This window comes from Molossus molossus, unplaced genomic scaffold (genome assembly GCF_014108415.1).
Source record: "Molossus molossus isolate mMolMol1 unplaced genomic scaffold, mMolMol1.p scaffold_m16_p_9, whole genome shotgun sequence".
NCBI lineage: Eukaryota > Metazoa > Chordata > Mammalia > Chiroptera > Molossidae > Molossus > Molossus molossus.
Window position 1 is genome coordinate 83170459 of NW_023425403.1, and position 11559 is coordinate 83182017.

An 11559-nucleotide genomic window follows, 5' to 3' on the forward strand; every position below is an offset into this window, starting at 1 on the left:
GCTGACCAGGAAGTCGAATCCCTGCTTAAAATGTTCTCTGGCTGCTGTTGCATGGGAACAAAGATGGCTTCTAAGCTGCGGGTCCCCAGCTTGGACCAGTTCCTCTCTTTACTCTGTTACCTTCATTTTGTTCCCAGCTGATTCTCTACGGTTGGATTTCTTTGTAACGTTTTCTTTTTGTGAAACAAATGATTTTCATACCTATTATCATGGTAGTGAAAATATAAGTATACTCCTTCCAGCAAGTGATTAAAGCAATGCAGAAAAACACTAATTTTGAATTATTTGCATACAATCATTGAGTTGCCTAAAGAAACTTGTGCTGAATCCACACAGGTACTTTTTGAAACTGACTTTTAGGTACTGTTTCAGTTAATATATTTAAAAATGTTTGCACTGGAAAAAAAAATTCACAATGTTTCCAGTCTATTGTAGACTGGTTTCTCATCTAAAGACAAAATTAAGATTAAGCAATGTGTTCTTAAACTAAGCAGTTTAAGATTCCTAATGACCAGTAAAATTTAGTTATATAAAAACAAATAGTAATTGAAGTAAATATATGTAAAGTATGTAAGCAAAATTAAACTTAATTGTAACAAAATTATAGAGATAATAACCTCCAGGTTATTCTTGAATTATGATTATAGCTAGATTTAATAAAAAGCTTAATAATAATTAGTTTTTAAATAACAATTAATTTTTAAGAAACAAATCACATTTAGTAATATTTTCATTTATAGAATAAACCCATTATATATATAAATTTAGGGAAAAAAACAAAGAGACAGCTTCTGTCTTGTCAAAGACAATATGGATATTCTATATTCCATATGTATATTCAATACATATTCCATATGTATATTCTACATATAAAATGAATATTTCCTACTAATTCTATGAGGAAAAATTAAGAAACATGAAAAAAAAAAAAGCAACAACTAACAAATAAAAAATGATGATGACCATGATGATATTAAACATTTCTTAGGTATTCATTCTGTCAAATATTTTAAGAATTTATTTACCGTTAGACTTAAATGTAATATCTGAAACAAACAAAATTCCCACGGGAAAAATTTCTTGACATTGCACTGACAATGATTTTTTTGGGTATAACACTAAAAGTATAGGCAAAAAAAAACACACCAAAAATAAGTAAGAATGGTACCATTGTAATTAACCTAGTTATTAATAACAGGGAAGAAGCAAAGGGGAAGGCCAAATATGACAAGCATGTCACTTGGGTGGCTTCACCAGGTAGCTGCAAGTTAACCCTCCCCTGGTCTATTCCCTACAGATCCTGGGGGGAAGGGACTGGACAAGGGGAGAATAGAGGCATGCCCAGTAAAGTCTGGGTGAAATAGAGAAGGTGCTTATCTGTCTGTCACACCTGAGAAAAGGTTATTGGCCAGAGTAGGCATGACCACTGCTAGTACCAAATAATTTGGGATATTTAATCTCCGAAACAAAGAAGTTTACTCTCTTGGTTCTCTTGGGAGTCTTGTTGCAGGAGATGCAGTCTCATGCTCTCTTGCATTTACCCACATGACCCATAGTCATGTGAACCCCACATAAAGGACTAATGAATTGCAACTAGCCTATTTCTAAACCAGACCCAATTCCAACATGGAACAGAAACTCTGGACACTTCTTCCAGAACTGGATTGAGGGAAATGGGACTTTGCAAATGCAGAGATGTAATTCCATGGAAATAAAAATTACTCATCCTCCTGTGCAAGTCTCAGAAAATTCTTTTTCTCAAGATATCATAAGCACCCCACCCCAAGCACTCAGTAGGTAAAGGGATACCCCAATAACAAGACTGCATCAAGCTAAAAAGTTTCTGCAAAGCAAAAGAAACCATCAACAAAATAAAAAGGCAACTTATAGAATGGAAGAAAATATTTGCAAAACATATATCTATTAAGGAGTAAATACCTAAAGTCTATAAGGAACTTATACAACTCAAGAGCAAAAAATCAAATAATCCAATTAAAATGAGAAGAGGGCCTGGCCGGAGTGACTCAGTTGATTGAGCATCGTCTTGTGCACTGAAATGTTTCCTGTTTGATTCTCAGTCAGGGCACATACAGGGTTGTGGTTTTGACTCCCAGCAGGGTGCATAACAGAAGGCAACCAATTGATGTCTCAATGTTTCTCTCTTTCCCTCCCCCTTCCTTTCTCTGATCATGCCCTTGAGTGAGAATTTAATAAAATATAAGTAACATTTGAATAAAATTATATTTAAAAAACAAAATATAATATATAAGTAAAGCTAGAAATGTGCAGAGGAGGGTCCAAAAACTACATACAAATTGCCATTAGATATAAGAAGAGATGGCCAACTTCACTAACCATGGAAGAAACACAAATTAAAACCAAACTGAGCTACCTGAAGGATGGCTATTATTAAAAAGGCAAAATACAAGTGTTAGTGAGGATGTAAAGAAAATGGAACCCTTGTGCACTATTGGTGGAAATATAAATTGGAATAGTCACTATAGAAAACAGTATAGAGCTTCCACATGTTCATTGCAACATTTTCAGTGCTCAAGACATGGAAATAGTAAGGGTCCATTGACAGGTGAATAGATAAAGAAAATGTGATATGTATGTATGGATGTAGAATATTATTCAGCCATGAGAAAGAAAGAAATTCTGTCATCTGCAACAGGACGAATGGATCTTGAAGGTATTATGATAAGTGAAATAAGTCAGATAAGAACAAATATTGCATCATTTCAATTATATGTTGAATCTAAAAAAAAGTCAAAATCAGAATAAGTAGAATGGTGGTTGTCATTCTTCTAGGGAGCAAGAAAGATGTTGGTCAAAGGGAATAAACTTCTGGTTCTAGAATAAATATGTTCTGAGGATCTAATGTACAGCCTGGTGACTATAGTTAACAATAATGTGTTATATACTTGAAAGTAGTTAATAGAGTAGGTCTTAAATGTTACCACACACACACACACACACACACATATTATAATTTAGTGAAGTAATGGTATGTTAATTAACCTGATTGTGGTAATCATTTAACAATATATCATTACATTGCACACCTTAAACCTACATATGTCATATGTCAATTTTATCGCAAAGCTGGGGAAAAATCATTTATCATGAAAACATCTTTGAAAATGATGCATTATTATACCCTTAAAAATGAGATGAGTTAATGGAGATACAAGAATTTGGATAACTTGTTCAAGGTTATCTAAAACCAAACAAACAAACAAATAAATAAACAAACATATATATTTTGAAGTTTGAGGCAAAATGAACAAGTCTTACTCTGGAGACCACCCTCTAAATAAAGAACTATTTTACAGTGGTGATGGTCTGAGAATATTTGTTTCTTCAAATTTAGAATGATTTTCCTCTCTTTAATACATGATGCAGCATAGCCTTGCAGTTAAGAATATTCTTTACAGTAGTGTAGCAGTTGAAAACACAATGCTATTGGTCAAAATTTCCGTGCCTTAATTATTTTATTTTAAGAAAATTAAAAACAGTGCTATCTCATTAGATTGCTGTAAAGATTACATAATTATATGCATATCTTTTATAATATTACTTGGTACATAATAAGCTCTAAATAATATGATATATAATAATAGAAGACTGATAAAGTTTACCCATTTTTTCAGGTGGTATCAACAGTATGATTCAAACATATTAGCTCATATACATACTCATATGTATTTAAAATATTTTGCCCAACTGGTGTGGCTTAGTGGGTTGAGCATTGTCCCATGGACTGAGCGGTCCCTGTTCAATTCTCGGTCAAGGCACATGCCTGCGTTGCCGGCTCAATCCCCAGTAGGGGCATGCAGAAGGCAGCCAACCGATGTTTCTCATTCACATGAATGTTTCTATCTCTCTCCCTCTTCTCTCTCTCAAAATTTAATAAAAACATATTTTAAAAAAATCCTGAGAAATATGCAATTCTTTGCAAAAATATTAATCAACCATAAAACATCTAAATTAAAATGTATTTTAATCACACTGTTAAGGACTCAGATAAGTGTAATGATATTTTTTAAGACACTGACTATAACAGAATGCATCTAGATTAAATATTTCACTGGGCATATTAATGAATATACATTTTTGAAAAATACAATGTGAAAATATTTTAATATTTTCTATATTTAATATCTATATATTAATATTTAATATTTATATATAGAGATATATAAATTAGCAATATTGCTTTAAAAGAAGACTGTATTTGTTTTGTTTTTTAATCTCTGAAATGCAGACTATTGCTTTGGGGAATTCATAATATTTCATGTATAATGTTGATATACATCATTTTTAGCAGAAAATGCATTTTATGCTAAGCTGATTGCAAAGTATTATTTAACTTACCAGAACATTTTTTAAAAAATCCTCAGAAGAAGCTTTTAAGGAAAAAAATTTTGCACATAGAAGTGCTGAAAATCGTTCGAAGTATGGTAATTAATTCAACATGCTAAGCAAAGTTAAATATCATTAAAAAATAAATTCAGTACTGAAAATAGCTGGAAATTATGATGCATGAATATAGAATCATTTATACATGGAAAGCTGCTGATCAGAAAAAAAGAAAAAAAGTCTAAATCAGAAGCAAAATTTCATTAAACAAAAATCTTAAAGTCCTGAATATTTATTTATTTTTCCTCAGTTTGGAAATAAATTATGTCCTTAATTCAAAATAAATAATATAAAATTTTATTATAAATTAATGATGGTCCAGAAACAACAGATAGCAAAAGAAAACTGTTTATTTTAATGCACCTACCAGAAATAAAATACTGTGCTAGCTATGTTAAATACAATATCACCAAGTTAAAAAATATTTCCAGAAGAAGAGAAGGAAGAAAGAAGGGGAGGAAGGAAGGATGGAAGAAAGAAAAATTACAAAAATGCTAACTTGTTCTTCCAATGTTTGTGACTAAACACAGACCCTACATCATGAATTCAGTTTTATGTAGTCTTATAATTCTAAATAGATTTCAAACTTTTATAATTTCAGGTAGAATCAGGTTTTACATGTTATTTTATAGCCATATATTAATAAATGTTGGCCTAGTTTTTTTAATCCCCTTATACATAAGAAAAAAAATAAAGCTATTCAAAATACACTTCTGTGCATTAACTATTATTTTTTTAAATATTCACTTTGTTTACATTTATTAATTTACAGTGAAGGTAATTTCAACATTTCTAAGTGTTGTGAATATTATAAAATATCAAACCCATCATTCCACATAATACAAAAAGAATAAACTTTGTAAAGTACATTTAATGTAAAATATATATGGTATCAATATATATTTACAGTAGTTAAGAACCTGAATTTAATTTACAATTCATCTACAGCTGATTTTCTTAGGATTTGTTTTATGTGTTCGTGTATATTCACTCAAACATACACACCTAGCTACTTAAATTTCTCCTTTGGTTATGTAAGAATTCTGGATATTTTGCCCCCATGTTTTCCCCTTGCCTTTAGTGCATGTTATTTAATATTATACTATATTATTACCAGCAAAAACACAGTATTTTTGAAATGTCAACAAAAAAAAATTATATTGGATACTTTCAGAATTGTCAAAGAAAATGGTATTCTACATATGTTGCATTGTCTTTTAATCTTCAAACAATGTTACTCTAAGCTGAAGTTCAATTACAAAGCATATATAATTCAGTAAAAATAACATGTGTAATATTTCCCAAACTTTAGAAATAAGAAGAGACGTTAGGCAGAATTCAAGCCATGCACAATCTCATAATCCATTTTAGTAAATGAAAATATTAAAAACAACAACAAATTGATGAATTGCATAACATCATGGCCATTCAAGAGGGGGAAAAAATGTATAATCATCATGACTTAAGAAACTCTTGTTTTAAAATAAAGAGCAGTTGGACAGGTGTGGCTCATTGGATTGCTCATAGTCCCATGGGCTGAGGGGTCCAGGTGGGCTTCCCAGTCAGGGCACATGCCTGGGTTGTGGGCTTGATCCCCAGAAGGGGGCGAACAGGAGGCAGCAGATAGATGTTTCTCTCACACATCGATGTTTCTGTCTCTCTCTTCCTTTCTCTCTAAAAAGTCAATACAAACGTATTTACAAAAATAAATAATAAACATAATAAAATAAAGAGCAAATTCTGCACAAGACAAAACCAGTTGCCATGGTGCTTGAGGGCACTGGCAATGACCCTGTCCCCTGGTCCTTATCTATTAGCTGGAACTTCCCAGGAATTCCAGAGCTTTAGAGGAAAATCCAAGAAATTAATCTTTTATAATCACATATTAGGAATTATAGTCTATCACATGCTACTGTGTGTTACCCTCGGCTTCTAAATAATGCATTAGTGATTTCACCAGTATTGTTCTCAAAGGGAGCAAAACGATGTGCCAAGAAACCCACGTTTTCTTCATTCTCGCTTCCAGATGAGACGGAGTAATACAGACTAGATTTTCTTTCCCACTTGAAGCTGTCACAAAACAGAAAATACATGAAACAGCGGTTTGAAAGATACTCACTGTGCTTGGGGGAATGAAAGACAGTGACCCTTGGAATACAGGGAACAAAGCAGATAAGCTGTCCTCACACCCGTGGTCACTGCGGGGAGCCTGCAGGCTGCAGCACAGAGAAAGGACCGCACAGAGCAAGCCAGTGCCGACGCCCCACTGGAGCCCCAGAGCTGTTATCCAGGGGAGACTAAGGCAGCCAGAGTTTACAGAGCAGACAACAAGATGAATGTCCTTACACCAACCCTGATGGCAAATGTAACAATTTACACTAGCTTGACCATTCTTCTTTTTAGTATTTGGGCACACTGTTACTCTGAGCAGCAATAAAAAGCTCCCTTGTAAGGAACTTAAGATTTCGTTACTTCCGCAGGAATCATAGGTGAGTGAAGGGACCAGGAGACTGTGCCATGAATTCCATTTGACATAAAGGGTCCACTGGGGACCAGTGATGAACAATTCAAAGTTAGGCAAGTCAGCATAGTTGCATGTGTTTATTTAGACTTTCATTTCCCGGGCAGGCTCAGAGCAAGGAGACAATTTTAGTGCAGCAAAGAGGGTACTAAGGCCTCAGACCCAGGTGAGGGATTTAGGGTATAACCAGGAGAGGCTTCTATTCTTTAGACCCTCCCTACTGTTTTCTCTCTTTCTTTTCATACTTCAACTTGTTAAATTGAATGTGCACGTACTGGCTTTCTCTTTTCAGTGATTATTTCCACCGTTCATTTCACAGAACCTGCTCAAATTAAAAAACAAACAAACAAATAAAAAAACACCATATTTTTACTCAGTGTTTAAGCACCATTTGACATACATATTTCCTCAGTTTTCCCTCCCACTCCAACCCTCACCCCTGGATTCTGAAACACAAAACAAAACAAACAGAAAACACTCTTCTGAACATCAGATCTTCACCTCTTACATCCTTTTCTTTTCAACTTTGTATTTACATAATTATATATACATATTTTTTTAGTAATTTATTTTTGTTACAGATGTTTCTCCTTTTTTTCCCCATTGACACCCTCCTCCGCATTCCCCAACCCCATCCCCAGCTTTGTTGTCCGTGTCCATTGGTTATGCCTACATATATAAAAGTTCTGTGGTTTATTTCTTCCCTCCCTCTACCATCCCCTCTTCTGAGGGTTGTCAGTCTTTACCTACTTCGACATCTCTGGGTCTACCCTATTCCTCAGACTGTTATGTTCATTATATTCCACAAATAAGTGAGATCATATGATAGTTGTCTTTCTCTATTTGGCTTGTTTTGTTTAAGATGACACTTTCGAGGTCCCTCCATGTCATCTCATAGGATAAGAGATCTTTCTTTCTTACAGCTGCATAGTACTCCATTGTGTATATGTACCACTGCTTTTTTATCCATTCGTCAACTAATGAACATTTGGACTGTTTCCAGATCTTAGCTATTGTAAATAGTGCTACTACAAACATGGGGATACATACATTCTTTCTGATTGGTGTTTTAGGCTTCTTAGGATATATTCCTAGAAGAGGGATCACTGGGTCAAATGGAAGTTCAATTTTTAATTTTTTGAGGTAACACCATAGTGTTTTCTATAGTGGCTGCAACAGACTGCATTCCTACCAGCAGTGTACTAGAGTCCCCTTTTCTCCACACCCTCGCCAACACTTGTTGTTTGATGATTTGTTGATGGCGGCTGTTCTGACAGGTGTGAAGTGATACCTCATTGTTGTTTTAATTTGTATCTCTCTGATGATTAGTGTCATTGAGCATTTCTTCATATGTCTCTTGGCCATTTGTATGTCCTGTTTGGAGAGGTGCCTATTCAGCTCCTCTGCCCATTTTTTAATTGGGTTCTTTGTCTTCCTTTTGTTGAATTGTATGAGTACTCTATATATTTTAGAAATTAACCCCTTATCTGATGTATCATTGGCAATTATGCTCTCCCATACAGTGGGTAGCCTTTCCATTTTGATGGTTGGTTCTTTTGCTGTGCAGAAGCTTTTGAGTTTGATGTAGTCCCATGGTTTTAATCTTTTCTTTGTTTCTGTTGCCTTAGGTGATGTATCAGTAAAAAATCTGCTGCATATGATGTCTGAAATTTTGTTGCCTACATTTCATTTTCTTCTAGGATTTTTATGGATTCATGAGTCACATTTAAGTATTTTATCCATTGTGAGTTTATTCTTGTGTATGGTGTAATATGGTGGTGTAGTTTCATTTTTTTGCATGTAGCTGTCCAATTTTTCCAACACCATTTACTAAAGAGGCTGTCTTTATTCCATTGTATGCTCTCACCTCCTTTGTCAAATATTAATTGAGCATATTGTCTTGGCTCCATTTCTGGGTTCTCTGTTCTGATCCACTAGTCTATATGCCTGTTCTTGTGCCAGTACCAGGCTGTTTTGATTACAGTGACTTTTTAGTCTAACCTGAAATCTGGTAATGTGATCCCTCCAACTTTGTTATTCTTTTTCAAGATTGCTGTGGCTATTTGAGGTCTTTTTTGGTTCCATATGAACTTTTGCAGTATTTGTTCCAGTTCTGTGAAGTTTGTCATTGGTATTTTGATGGGGATTGCATTGAATCTATAGATTGCTTTGGGTAGTATGGACATTTTAATGATGTTAATTCTTTCAATCCATGAACCAGGTATGTCCTTCCACATTTTTATATCTTCCTCTATTTCTTGTTTCAATGTCCTGTAGTTTTCTTCATATAGGTCCTTTAGTTCTTTGGTTAAGTTTATTCATACATATCTTAACTTTTTTGCAGTGATGGTAAGTGTGCTTGTTTTTTTTTTTAGTTTCACTTTCTGTAAGTTCATCATTGGTGTATAAGAATGCCATCGCTTTCTTGACATTAATTTTGTACCCTAATACTTTGCCAAATTTATTTATTAAGTATAGTAGATTTTTGATGGAGTTTTTAGGGTTTTCTATGTACAATATCATGTCATCTGCAAATAATGACAGTTTAATTTTCTCCTTTCCAATTTGGATCCCTTTTATTTTTTCTTCCTGTCTGATTGCTGTGGCTAAGACTTCGAGTACTATGTTAAATAAGAGTGAGAATAGTGGGCATCCTTGTCTTGTTCCTGTTCTCAAAGGAAATGCTTTTAATTTCTGCCCATTGAGTATGATGTTGGCTGTATATCTTTCGTATATGGCCTTTATTGTGTCGAGATATGATCCTTCTATTTCCAGATTGCTGAGCGTTTTTATCAGAAAAGGGTGCTGGATTTTGTTGAATGCTTTTTCAGCATCTATTGATGTGATCATGTGGTTTTTATTCTTCATTTTGTTTATGTGGTGTATCACATTTATTGATTTGTGAATATTATAACAGCCTTGCATTCCTGGGATGAATCCCACTTGGTCATGGTGATTAATTTTTTGATATATTACTGGATCTGATTTGCTAGTATTTTGTTTAGGAGTGTGGCATCTATGTTCATCAGGGATATTGGCCTGTAGTTTTCCTTCTTTGTAGTGTCTTTTTCTGGTTTTGGAATTAGAATTATGCTGGCCTCATAAAACGAGTTTGGAAGTCATTCTTCTTCTTCAGTTTTTTGAAATAGTTTGAGGAGAATGAGTGTTCATTCTTCTTTGAATGTTCAATATAACTCCCCTGTGAAGCCATCTGGGCCTGGGCTTTTGTTTGCTGGGAGAGTCTTGATTACCTCTTCAATTTCCTTAGTTGTTATTGGTCTGTTCAAGTTTTCTATCTCTTCCTGGTAATGTTTTGGGAGACTAAGTGTTTCTAGAAATTGGTTTATTTTGCTTAGATTGTCGAATTTGTTGCCATATAATTGTTCACAATATTTGTTAACAATCCTTTGTATTTCTGTGGTGTCAGTTGCTACTTCTTTTTTCATTTCTGATTTTGTGTATTTGGGTTCTCACTCTTTGTTTCTTGGTGAGTCTAGCTAAGGGTCCATCAATCTAGTTTATCTTTTCAAAAAACCAGCTCTTTGTTTATTGATCCTTTGAATTGTTTTTTTTTGGTGTCTATGTCATTAATTTCTGCTGTGATTTTTACTATTTCCTTTCTTCTACTTTCTCTGGGGTTTTATTTTTGTTCGCTTTCTAGTTCTTTAAGTTGTGAGGTTAGATAGTGTATTAGAAATTTTTCGTATTATTTGAGGTAGGCCTGTAGTACTATGGACTTCCCTCTCAGAACTGCTTTAACTGCATCCCGTAGATTTTGTGTTGTTGTGTATTCATTTTCATTGGTTTCCAGGAAGTTTTTAATTTATTCCTTGATCTCCTTGGTAACCCATTCATTGTTCAATAATGTGTTATTTAGCCTCCTTGTGTTCAAATGTCTTTGCATGTTCTTGTTGCAATTATTTTCTAGTTTCCAGCCATTGTGATCTGAGAAGATGCTTATATGACTTCAATATTCTTGAACTTGCAGAGACTTAGTTTGTGTCCTAACATGTGGTCAATCTTTGAGAATGCCCCATGTGCACTTGAGAAGAATGTGAATTCTGTAGTTCTGGGGTGTAATTCTCTGTAGATTTCTATTAAATCCATTTGGTCTAGTGCTTCATTTAGAGTCTCTGTTTCCTTGCTATCTTTCTGTCTAGAGCATCTATCTAGTATAGTCAGTGGGGTGTTAAAGTCCCCTCCTATGATTGTATTGCTGTTGATTTCTCCCTTGAAGTCCTCCAGAAGATTGTTAATATATTTTGGTGCTCCGATATTGGGTGTATATATTTTCCTGTTGGATAGACATTTTCAATATTATGTAGTGGCCTTCTTTGTCTCTAGTTATGGGCTTCATTTTGAACTCTGCTTTATCAGATGTGAGTATTGCTACGCCAGCTTTTTTTTTCTTTCAGTTTGCTTGGAAGATTTTTTTCCATCCCTTAACTTTCAACCTATGTGAGTCTTTTGTTGTGAGATGGGTCTCCTGTAAACAACATATATATTAGTCATGCTTTCTTTGTTTTTTTTTATGTGTGTGTGTCCTCACCTGAGGACATTTTTCCATTTTATGTTTAGGTAGAGTGGGAGGGAGAGAGAGGAAGAGAAACATCAAT